A 12,468-nucleotide genomic window follows, 5' to 3' on the forward strand; every position below is an offset into this window, starting at 1 on the left:
AGTACCTGGAAGGAACTGAACCGAGCATACGAAATTTCTGTACGAGAAAAATTACATAACACCAAAAAAAGAAATAGAAGACACAAAAATAGAAAAATTCCCACATTTAGGGATTGGAAGAATTAATATCACCAAAATGTCCATACTACCTAAAGCAATTCAAAGATTCAATGCAATTTCAACCAATATACTAAGAATAATTATTTTAGATCTGGAAAAAAAATAACACTCAAATTTAAATGGGAATGCAAGGACTCCTCACTCCTATCGCCTCCTGTGTGTCTTCCTAAACGCATGGGGTAGAGGAGGAAGACAAGGAGCCAAAGACAACCTGTGGAAGTCTTGAAAACTTTATGACAGTCTTCAAAAATGTGTACTTTGGAAACCTGTGTCAAAGTCACTTGAAAATGTGGGGATCGTGTGTGTTTGTGTGACACAGAAGGTCATGCCACCGCTAGGGACACTGGTATCCCATAGAAGAGCAGGGATTGGAGACCTGTCAGTTCCATGGGAAAGCAGAAGATGGCCCAAATATTTGGGCCCCTCCAACCCAGTTGGGAGACCCAGATGGAATTCCTGGGTCCTGGATTCAGCCTGACCCAGGCCCAGAGTTGGCAGATGGAAAGTTTTTGTATGGGTGTGTGCGCGTGTGTATGTGTAGGGCTTCTGCCTTTCTCTCTGTCACTCCACCATTCAAATAAATAAAACAGATCTAACAAAAGAGAATGTATTTAAAATATGTAGACTCTTGGGTCCTGCAGAGTAGACTAGTGGCTAACGTCCTTGCCTTGAACGCACCAGGATCCAATATGGGTGCCGGTTCTATCCTGGTGGTCCTGCTTCCCATCCAGCTCCCTGCTTTTCACCTGGGAAAGCAGTCGAGGACGGCCCAAAGCCTTGGGACCCTATACCCACGGGGGAGGCCCGGAAGAGGCTCCGGGCTCCTAGCTTCAGATCGTCTCAGCTCCAGCCAGGCACTGCGGCCACTTGGGGAGTGAATCATCGGATGAAAGATCTTTCTCACTTTCTCCTCCTCCTCTCTATATAACTGCATTTCTAATAAAAAAAAATTTTTTTTTTAATTTTTAATGTAAACTCTTGGACTCTACCCAAAACCCACTGACTCAGAATCTTTCTCCGTAAAATGTTTGAAGAACACTGGTTTCAAAAGAGACATTATTAATATTCCAGTACTACTTTCTAAAAGTGATGCTAGCAGTCTAAAAGAAAATTCAAGATTTCCAAAATGTTACAAAACATATGAAATCCTCAATGTCAACCCGCACCTCACCCTGCTGAAGTCCACATTGAAGGTTTATTTATTCTATTGGAAAGGCAGATGTACAGAGAGGAGAGACAGAGAGGAAGATCTTCCGTCCGATGATTCACTCCCCAAGTGGCCGCAACAGCCAGTGCTGTGCCGATCCAAAGCCAGGAGCCGGGAACTTCTCTCCGGGTCTCCCACACGGGTGCAGGGTCCCAAGGCTTTGGGCTGTCCTTGACTGCTTTCCCAGGCCACAAGCAGGGAGCTGGTGCTGGGATTAGAACCGGCACCCATATGAGATCCTGGCGCATGCAAGGTGAGGACCTTAACCATTACACTATCGCTCCGGGCCCTGAAGTGCACACTGAAACCCCATAATGGGATGTTGAGGTGTGTCTTCTCAGTGTTTGATTATGAAAACCTGATCTGGGACGTCCAACGACAAAGTTATAAAGCTTAGCTGGCTTCATTGCAATTCTAAGATTAAGCATCACTTCATTTCATAAAATGGCATATGGATAGGGCAGAGGATAGGTTAAAGAATGCAGGTGTAAATAAACAGAAAGGCAGCTTCAGAAAATAAACGGACCACGGCGATCTCATCATCATAATGGACAATGCGAGAAAGCTGCCCCTTTATTTATACAGAAACAACCACAAGCCCTGGCACAGACTTTTGACATCATGGTCAAACGGGTGTATCCAAGAATAATTCTGCCATTTGTTTCACCTAAAAACAATAGAAGTTCCTACTACAATTCTTATTCTACAACCCAATCTTGTATCACAAAGAAAAGGAGAACCTAAAGATCAAGGAAAGAATGAAACCCTAAATACAGGTCCCTTGATTAGCATAAGGTCAATGAAGACAGCCATGAATAATAAAAGGCCCTGTTGTGGGCCCAGCACCTTGGCCTAGCACCAGCCCTTTGCGGTCACTTGGGGAGTGAATCATCGGACGGAAGATCTTCCTCTCTGTCTCTCCTCTCTGTATAGCTGACTTTGTAATAAAAATAAATAAATCTTAGCTGCAAACAAGGCCTGAATGGATTAGAATTCTTCCGCAGGGTGGTCCGGTGTGCACGCAAGGGAAGGTGGAGCTGCATTCAGGTGGTTGTAGAGACATCCGCCAGCCCTGGCATGCAGCAGGAAGTTCCTTGCTGCCCTGCCTGCGATGGAACAACTCTCCACACCTTCGTGCCTCCCACATCCACTGCACTGACCCCAGCAGAAGACTGGTCATTTCGAAGTTATTTTCTTCTGAAGCAGGAACAACGAGATGGAGCAATAGAAAAAGAGCCAATTAGTTAACAGCAGGCTACTTCAGATCGCCTTTGAGACAGAAGACCTAAAGCAGAAGGAAGTGCTCCTCACCCTGCTGGGACAGGCCTGCTCAAGAAACTCGGACCTTAACGTTATCTCTTCAATCGTGTGTTTTCAAAAGGCCAAATAACAGCTCGGTTTAGCTTGGTAATGTGGAAGTACAACAGCCTAGTCCGAATGGTGGCCTCCTGTAATTTTAATTTGCCAGGCACCACAGAGTGAAAGTATTGGAAAACATTCTTGGAAAATGGAGTTAAAAAGTTGAATCATTTTTGGTGCAACAAAAATCAAAGTTCACACATAGTTTCTTCATAATACTCACTTTCCATGAACTCCTTAAAGACTCTGCAGAATAAATGACACTGGACTGGGCAAAGTAATAGAACTCCCTCACCATCTCTCTCTTGCAGGAATGCTAGTTCGAATCCCAGTTGCTTTACTTCTTATGCAGTTCCCACTAATTGCCTGGGAAAAGCAGCAAAAGCTAGCCCCTGTGGGCCCCTGTCATCCACGTGGGAAAGCTGAAGCTCCTGTCTAACTCTCTCAAATAAATACTCCAGCTCTTTAGAAATTTTAGCGTTTTTGCCCCAAGATTGGAAACTTTACCTACTTCTGTTAAAAAAAAAAATGACAGAACAACACATAAGAAGTTAAAAAGGCACCTGGGCAAGTCAGGTGATTGAAATCACATCCGGAGCCACAGAGTACTGGGTGCAGTGAATGTGAGAAATGTTCCTCCCGATGGACGTGGGCAAGTCCAGATCCACATAGCCAGCAGGGCAGGGGAGAGAACTTCGCCCAGGTGAGTCAACTGCCAAGAGACTGTATCCCCAAGTGCTATGATCCCGTGTAATGGATAATGTCAGGTGTCAGGTTGATGGGATTAAAGAATGTCTTGAGCCCTGCTGAAGCATAAACTTGGGAGTGTACCAGGTGAACAGGTGGCACCTTCAACCAGCTGTGGCCTGGAAACAAGACTGAACAGGTGAGGGTTTGTTTATCCCTCACAGCAGAGATGCTCTTTCGCTCCTGCCCCTGCATGGCAGCTGCTTAAGCTCCTAGTGTGTGCTCCCCAAGACTTAAACCAATGGCCACCCCCTGCCAGGAGACCTGGACTGAGTTCCCTGCTCCAGATGCGGCCCTGGCAACAGCCCTGGTCATTGTCAGTGAATGGACATTACCTAGCTCTTTGCCTCTTAGACAGATACATAAAATTTTTAGGACTGGAAATAAGAGCTGTAAGGGGGGCAGTTTAGACAGGGTAGGAGCTGAATGGTCTCATCTGGTGCTGAGTTTCGAGCTAAGAACCCCTTACCTCTACTCAGGGGCTTGCACCTTGTACCACAGAGCAGTACAGTGAGGGCTATGGGGCTTTCTGTATTGTCATCCCTGTCTATCATTCCTAAATTGTCATTTGTAGAAGGACATTGTGACCCTAGGAGGTCAGCGAGCACAGGATTACAACTGATAGCATAATATTTGTGTGAAAACAATTGGATGACACCTTTTATATAACCGATTGGATATCATTTGTATGACAACAGCTGAGTGGACAGCATCTGAATGAGAACACCTGGTGGGGTAGACAAAACAAAAGAGTTCCAAACAAGGGTCTAGAAACAATTGAAGGGTTCTGTAGATAAACTCAATACCTCCTCCCTTATTCTATACGACCTCGGTTTATAGCCCAAACTTTTGTCCCAGGGGAGAGAACGACCTGTTTCCATTTCACTGCAAGGCAAGTAGCCCAGGAAGACGGGCCCCACACAAGAACGAAGCGGTGGACTGACGTTCTGGCACTCCTTAAGGAGGCAGTGAGCGGCAGCCAGGCTTGATGCGCAGAAGGCTGCAGGCATTACCCAGGAGCTGGACAGCAGAGACGCTGACAAATGGCTGCAATGTCTTTGGTCTCCCAGGACAGAGGCGATGGCTATCAAGAAGGGACCTGGAATGTCCCTGTGAATTTCATAAGCTGAAGCTTTAAGGCCACAGGATACAATTCCTCACACTGCATTCGCAGATACCAAAGAAATCAAAGAGGTTTTTTTTTTTTTTTTTTTTTTTTTCTCTTCGGGGCAACAGAAGAGCAAAGGAAAGAGGCAAGCTTTGGAAAAAATACTCAACTGCATTAGTTAACAGTATTAATTAAACAGATTTTGTTACAATAAAGTAGAAATCCCTTGGTCCTGAGCGCAAGACTGATTTCTAGGTGCAAGCCAGTTTGTGTGTGTGTGTGTGTTTTGACCATATCTTTTCAACAGTAACCCAGTACCTTACATATGATACAGTCTCTAAGCATTCTGGTAGTCAGACCTTATTATTTTTTTAAAAGATTTATTTATTTGTATTGCAAAGTCAGATATACACAGAGGAGGAGAGACAGAGAGGAAGATCTTTCGTCCGATGATTCACTCCCCAAATGACCACAATGGCTGGAGCTGCACTGATCCAAAGCTAGGAGCCAGAAGCTTCTTCTGGGTCTCCCACGCGGGTGCAGGGTCCCAAGGCTTTGAGCTATCCTCAACTGCTTTCCCAGGCCACAAGCAGAGAGCTGGATGGGAAGCGGGCCTGCTGGGATCCTGGCATGTACGAGGTGACCATGTGGGAAGCAACCATATGGAATTCTGGCACGCACAAGGCGAGGACTTTAGCTACTAGGCCACCATGCCGGGCGCACAAGTGTATCTTTTAAAAAATGTTAATGGCAGGACAGGCACATGGCAAAGTGGTTCAGATACTGCTTGGCACACTTTTATCCCTTACAGAAGAGTACTGAGTTCAACTGGTAAGTCTGCTCTCTAGTCCAGCTTCCTGCCGCTGTTCACCCTGGGAGTCAGTGGGTGATGGCTCACATGACTGGGCCACTGATACCTGCTCAGGAGATCTGCAGTGAATTCCCGATTGCTGGGCCCGGCACGATGGCTCAGTGGCCAAATCCTCTTGTATGCACAGGGATCCTGCATGGGCATCAGTTTGTGATCAGGCTGCTCCACTTCCTATCTACTTCTCTGTTTGTAGCTTGGGAAGGCAGCAGAGGACGTCCCAAAGCCTTGGGATTCTGCACCCACATAGGAGACACAGAGGAAGCTCCTGGCTCCTGGCTTCAGATTAGCTCAGCTCTGGCTGTTGCGGCCACTTAGAGAGTGAACCAGCAGATGGGAGAGTTTTCTCTCTGTGTCTTCTTCTCTCTGTAAATCTATTTTCCAATAAAAAAAAAAAAAATCTTAAAAAAAAAAAAAAAGAGGGCCCAGAGCCATGGCCTAGTGGCTAAAGTCCTCGCCTTAAATGCACCAGGATCCCATATGGGTGCCAGTTCTAATCTTGGCAGCCCCGCTTCCCATCCAGCTCCCTACTTGTGGCCTGGGAAAGCAGTCGAGGATAGCCCAAAGCCTTGGGACCTTGCACCCACATGGGAGACCCAGAAGAAGTTCCTGGCTCCTGGCTTTGCATCAACTCAGCTCTGGCCATTGCGCTCACTTGGGGAGTGAATCATCGGACGGAAGATCTTCCTGTCTGTCTCCCCTCCTCTTTGTATATCTGACTTTGCAATAAAAATAAATAAGTCTTTAAAAAAAGAAGAAGAAGAAGAAGAAGAATTCCTGATTTCTGGCTTTGTCTTGTCTCAGCTCTACATCTCTGGGATGTGAGTTAGTAGATGGGGGTCCTCTCTCAATTTCAGATAAAAAAAGAGTAAAATTAATTAAATGACATTAATGGAAAATACCTCTAGGAGAAAGAACTGGGGTAAAGGGAAATTGAGGATTTTTACTTTCATACATTTCTGTACCTTTCCCATTACTGATAAAAGTTATGAACTGTTTATGGAATTAAACTGTAAATTATAAGGAGATGGTCTACAATTTGCTATCATTTTATTAACCAGAAATGGATAGGCTCACGTTATCTTCTGCCTCTGCTCTTACAATGCTCTGGGACCTCATCAGATCATCACCATTGTTCATTAAACATTATCAGAGAGTCATCTCAAAGTCAAATGCAGGAGTACAGTATTGATCCTGCTGCCAAGATGAGTGCACTATTTAAAGTACTTGGCAGGCACCTCACACACAGCAGGTGTCAACGACTGTTAGTTCTTTTATGTCCCACTCTCTGAGGATCCTCATTTTTCATTTAACAAACACCACTGGGATTCTGGGTGTTGCTTCCAGGTGTTTTTCTAATGGACTTTTCTTCCCTCTTTATGTATATTTGCTGCGTTGTTTGTTTTTTGGACCCTTTCAGGTTTAAATGCAGGCGAGTACACGCTGCCTGTCACCTTTTCGGCTTAGGAAGAGAGAGAAGAATAAACACAGCTGGCAGAAAATGGTTTTCAGAAACTGGTTGAGTGACTGATTTCCTCCATGGGTGATGGGTGAGTGGCAGCAGGAAATTCCTTCACGGTGTACAAGAACACTGCCCAAGTTACAGTTTAACTGTCCTAAATAAGGCACTACGAGGAACTGGAATGCAGAACAAGGCCCACCACCAAAAAGCCCGAGGCAAATGTTCCCGCTAGGCTCTCTGCTGCAAAAGTAAAGCCAGGCCGCACTTGTCACAGTGCTAAGCCTTTTGCTGTGTTTTTCTAAGCAGAAAAATAATCTGTGCACAGTTTGTTCACTATAAGGAAATGTGTGTTTTTAAAAGCCAGCCACACGAATGCATATAAAAAGTCATGTACCAAGGTCACGTTTCTGATTGCAATAAGCACAGGGTCAAGTCGTCACTCCTGACAGAAGCTGGGTGATAGGTTCCTGGGGATTTTCTGAACAAGATTGGCACTTTCCTGAGTGTCAATTTTTTTTTAGAAGCTTTTTTGCATGTCCCTAGCTTTTATTCTTAGGCTGTATAAAACAATAATGACATTATAATTAAATACGCTAAAGAATACATCGTGGAGACCCCTTCTGGGGTCAGTGATTTATTTGTTCACCTGAGAAAGCCCAGACAGGAGACGGGCTCAGGTGACTCTTAGCAGAGGGTCAAGTGCCACTACCCAGCTTCTCTCTTACTGCCTCTGGGTTCTTACCCCCTTCAGTTGGCTCCAGTTTCAGACAGCTTTTTCTCTCATGAGGCTCCAATGTATTGAAGAAGAGCGAGAGAGGAGGAAGGAAGGCCTCATAGCCTTTAGAAGTAAATGAATAGTCCCTAAGTAGAGAACAAGCATTGTATACTCTAGTAGGTGAGCAGAAAGTAGAAAGTTTTTTTTTGTTTGTTTGTTTTTAGTAATTTAAAGGTATCTTTTCTTGTCATCAATGGTACCCAAAATTTAGAACAAAATTCCACTCTCACAGGATGAACTGGTGAGAATAAAATAGGGCCCAGCATTATGGCTCAGTATCCTGTGATGCCAGTATATCCCATCTGGGTGCCCGTCTGTGTCCTGCTTGCCCCTCTTCTGATCCAACTTCCTGCTCAGGCACCCTGGGAGCCAGAAGGTGATGGCTCAAGTGCTGCAGCCACCCGCACGGGAGCTCCGTGCTGTTCCTGTTGCTGCTGCCCTTTCCCTCTCTCTTTCCATTAAAGGAACCCTAAAAATATTCAATATGATGAGACTATATAGTAAGACAGATGTGGCTAGAAAAGCTTAAGAGGAGACAATTCTAGAAGGTTTATTCGGACCTTGCGTTTGACTCGTGGTTCTGTGAATGTGACATAGATGGTATCAGAGGACATCACACAATGAGGACCTTTGCAATGCTCAGAAAGCATGTGGCGCGGGCACTTCTGTTCCCAGAAGCAGTACCTGGGCCACATCAGTACAGCATGTGCAAAGCAGTGGTTCTGCTCTCTAAGTGCTTAGGCCGAGTTTAACTGCCTAAAAACTCACTTGCAAACTAGAATTGGGGAACTCCACTCCACGGTGGAATTCACTGTAGGAAAGCCTTCTTTCCTGTACTTTTCTAGGAGGCTGGATCCTGCCTATAATCAAGGCTGCCTGAAGCACATTTAACATTTTTATTTATTTATTTACCTTTTCATTTACCTCAAAGGCAGACAGAGATCTTCCATCTTGTGCTTAATTTTCCAAATGTTTGTAATAGCCATGGCTGAACCAAGCCAAAGCCAGGAGTTTGGAACTCACTCCAGCTTTGCTAAGTGAGCCAAGTCCTTGAGACACCCCTGCACATTCAAGGGTGCATGTCATCAGGAAGCTGAGTTGGAAGCAGAAGTCGGACTTGAACTCAGACAATTTTATATGGGATGTAGGCAACCCTAGGGGCATCTCAAACACTGTCCAAATGTCCAGCACCGGCCCGGAGCCGTGGCCTAGTGGCTAAAGTCCTCGCCTTAAACGCCCCGGGATCCCATAAGGATGCCAGTTCTAATCCCGGCAGCTCCACTTCCCATCCAGCTCCCTGCTTGTGGCCTGGGAAAGCAGTCAAGGACGGCCCAAAGCTTTGGGACCCGGCACCCGCGTGGGAGACCTGGAAGAGGTTCCTGGTTCTCGGCATCGGATCGGTGCAGTACCAGCCGTGGCAGTCACTTGGGGAGTGAACCATCGGACGGAGGATCTTCCTCTCTGTCTCTCCTCCTCTCTGTATATCTGACTTTGTAATAAAAATAAGTAACTCTTTAAAAAAAATTCACACTTTAAATTAAAAAAAAAATGTAGCAACTCAAGCAATTCTCAGACTCAGGTTCAGGTCTACAAAGAAAACAATCTCCCTCTGCTCGTTTTGAATAAAATGGATTAAGTTAGTCCAAAACTAAAAAAAAAAAATTCACACTTTGTAAATATTGATCCTGGAATTCACATTCCATTTAGAATTGGGGTTTCCTCCATAGACAGTTATTTAGATTTGAAAGGGGTTTCAAGGGCCCGGTGCCGTGGCCAAATGGGTAAAATCCTCGCCTTGAATGCACCAGGATCCCATATGGGCACCGGTTCTAATCCTGGCAGCTCCACTTCCCATCCAGCTCCCTGCTTGTGGCCTGGGAAAGCAGTAGAGGATGGCCCAAAGCCTTGGGACCCCGCACCCGTGTGGGAGACCCGAAAGAAGTTCCTGACTCCTGGCTTTGGATTGGCATAGCACCGGTCACTGCAGTCACTTGGGGAATGAATCATTGGACGGAAGATCTTCCTCTCTGTCTCTCCTTCTCTCTGTATATCTGACTTTCCAATAAAAATAAATAAATCTTTAAAAAAAAAACAAAAACAAATGTCTAGCACCGAAACATATTTTAAAGACTCACCTTCCCTAGTGGAAGGAAGCAATAGGGCACTGTCGCTGTCCCGCAGCGATGGACTTGGTGCACAGAGCCAATAATAACATGCGTGGACTACTGACTGAAGGTCAATAGCCAAAGTTTACTAGTGGCATCAGACTTCATACACTGAGGGTCATATGGGATAAGTGAGGAAGTATTGAGCTTATCAACAAAACCCATCAACTGTTTCTATACTTTTGTTTGGAACTCCTTTTGTTTTGTAGATTCCACCAAGTGTTCTCATTCACATGCTGTCCACTCAACTGTTCTCATACAAATGATATCCAATCAGCTATACAAAAGGTATCCATTTGGTTGTTATCATATAAATATCATCCAATCAATTGTAATCCAGGGCTCTCTGACCTTCCTTCTACAAGGCACTGTTTTTCCCAAGGGGCACAACTGGAAAAGGTCTATCCATTCATGTTTCTCAGATGGTTCTAGAAACCTGCCTATAAGGACAAAAGAAATTTCAAGAATCCATGCACGTCAATTTGTTTGCACCTAAGAACTTGTTGCCAACAATGTTAATTCCAGACATTTCTTGCCTGGGCACACCAGGGAGCTGTGCTATTTAATACTAACTGGTCATCTTCTATTTCAACATTATTATGAGCAAACCGAAAACTACCAGTAGAGTTCAGAAGATAACCACCTTCCTTCTAAAAGCAATAGTTAATGTGTGCCCAGAAAAGGCACTCCATGTTACAACTATCCAGTGAATAACTAGATAATCCTATTATTTGTGAATCACTAAAATCCTATTTGTTTTAAAGACAGTAAGCCGCTCTTCTTTCCTCACTGCCATGGTTGTGTTAGTTGTTTTCTGATACCAGAACAAAATACCCGAGGTTAGATAAAGTACAAGCAAAAGGAACCTCTCTAACACAAATTTTTGGAAGTTGAAAGTCCAACCATCCCAGTGCCAACTTCTCACAAGGTCCCTCTTGACTCTATCACATCATGATAGGCGACATCAAAGCGGAAGTGTATGTTGAAGCCAGGGATCACCTGGTAAGACAAGAAAGAAAGAAGGGGGCAGAAGACAGAAAGAAACGAGGGGCCTTCTTGAGGTGCACTCCACAAGCTAAAGAACCTCTCTAAGTCCCCACTGCTTCAAGTGCCACATTATTTGTGTGTCAAGTTTCAGCATGTGAACACTTGAAGGACACACTTAACCACAGCCAAACCAAACTAATCATTTCTGCCTCTAGCTCCTTTTCCTTCCTGTATTTAGATACCCACCAAGGTCATTGGTTACTCAGTCACATTCATCTATCGCTGTTATAGTAACACTTCCCCTAACTGGAACTCAACTTCCAGGAACTTCAATTCTATGAACCAATAGATATTTCTCAAATCCTAACCCAGGGTTCATTTGCTCATACTGGATCTCAAGAGTAATAAGCATCTGCTAGGAAGACACAAAATGTAATTTGCTGGCAATACAATGTTATTTGGGGATATAAAGATGAATAAAATTCCCGCGAGAAATTTGCAGTTCTGAATAGATTGGCAAATCTGCTTTTTAATTTTTTGGTCCACGAAAGGTTAAAAATAGCAAAATAAAAATATGAAACCATTCCCATCCACAGCTAGTCACAGAGATAGCAGCAAGACCAAACCTCTATCTGGTTTCCTTCTTAACTCACGGAGTAACTTGAGGCCAGCCACCCAAACTGAGCATTCTTTTGAGTTAGATGATCTCCAAAGGTCTCAGTCCCTTCTGTAACTCAAGGACTGTATCGCTCAAACAACTGACACTCCCCACAAGAGAACATAAAATCTTTTGAGGACACTGAGGTTGACAGAGCACAGCATCCTGGGACTACTGACCGCTGAAGGAAACCATCCGACTTCCTGCCGTCGGCTACATGATGGCACACCTTAAATGTTGTTCATAGCACATAGTCCAAACACAGCAATCATATGTTCTTATGCTTGCATTTGCTATCCTGTCATTTTCTCTTCATTAACTTGTTTATGATCTGTATCCTCGGCTGGAATATTTACTGCACATGGACAAGATCACTCAAATGGTGTCTGTCACACAGGAAAGTTTGGAAATCTTTTTCAAAGAAATACTTTCTGGATAATAATTGACATTTTCATTCAGTTTTCTAACTGACTGCCTGGGAGCTCTTAGCCTGTAACTTTCTTTTTTTTTTTTTTAAGATTTATTTTATTTTTATTACAAAGTCAGATATACTGAGAGGAGGAGAGATAGAGAGAGGAAGTGGAGCTGCCGGGATTAGAACCAGTGGCCATATGGGATCAAGGTGAGGAACTTAGCCACTAGGCCACGCTGCCGAGCCCCTGCCTGTAACTTTCTATGATAAATTTTCTTTTTTACTTATATTCCTAATTTTCTTTCTTTTTCAATGAGTTAGGAGATAGCTTTGGAACAATTTCTTTTAAAAAAAGAGATTTTTTTTTTAATTGAAAAGTCAGATATAGGAGCCAGAGAGGAGGAGAGACAGAGAGGAAGATCTTCCGTCTAATGATTCACTCCCCAAGTGACAGCAATGGCCGGTGCTGTGCAGATCCGAAGCCAGGAGTCAGGAACTTCTCTCCAGGTCTCCGACGCGGGTGCAGAGTCCCAATGCTTTGAGCTGTCCTTGACTGCTTTCCCAGGTCACAACAGGGAGCTGGATGGGAAGTGGGGCTGC

This window comes from Ochotona princeps, chromosome 27, assembly GCF_030435755.1.
Source record: "Ochotona princeps isolate mOchPri1 chromosome 27, mOchPri1.hap1, whole genome shotgun sequence".
Lineage (NCBI taxonomy): Eukaryota > Metazoa > Chordata > Mammalia > Lagomorpha > Ochotonidae > Ochotona > Ochotona princeps.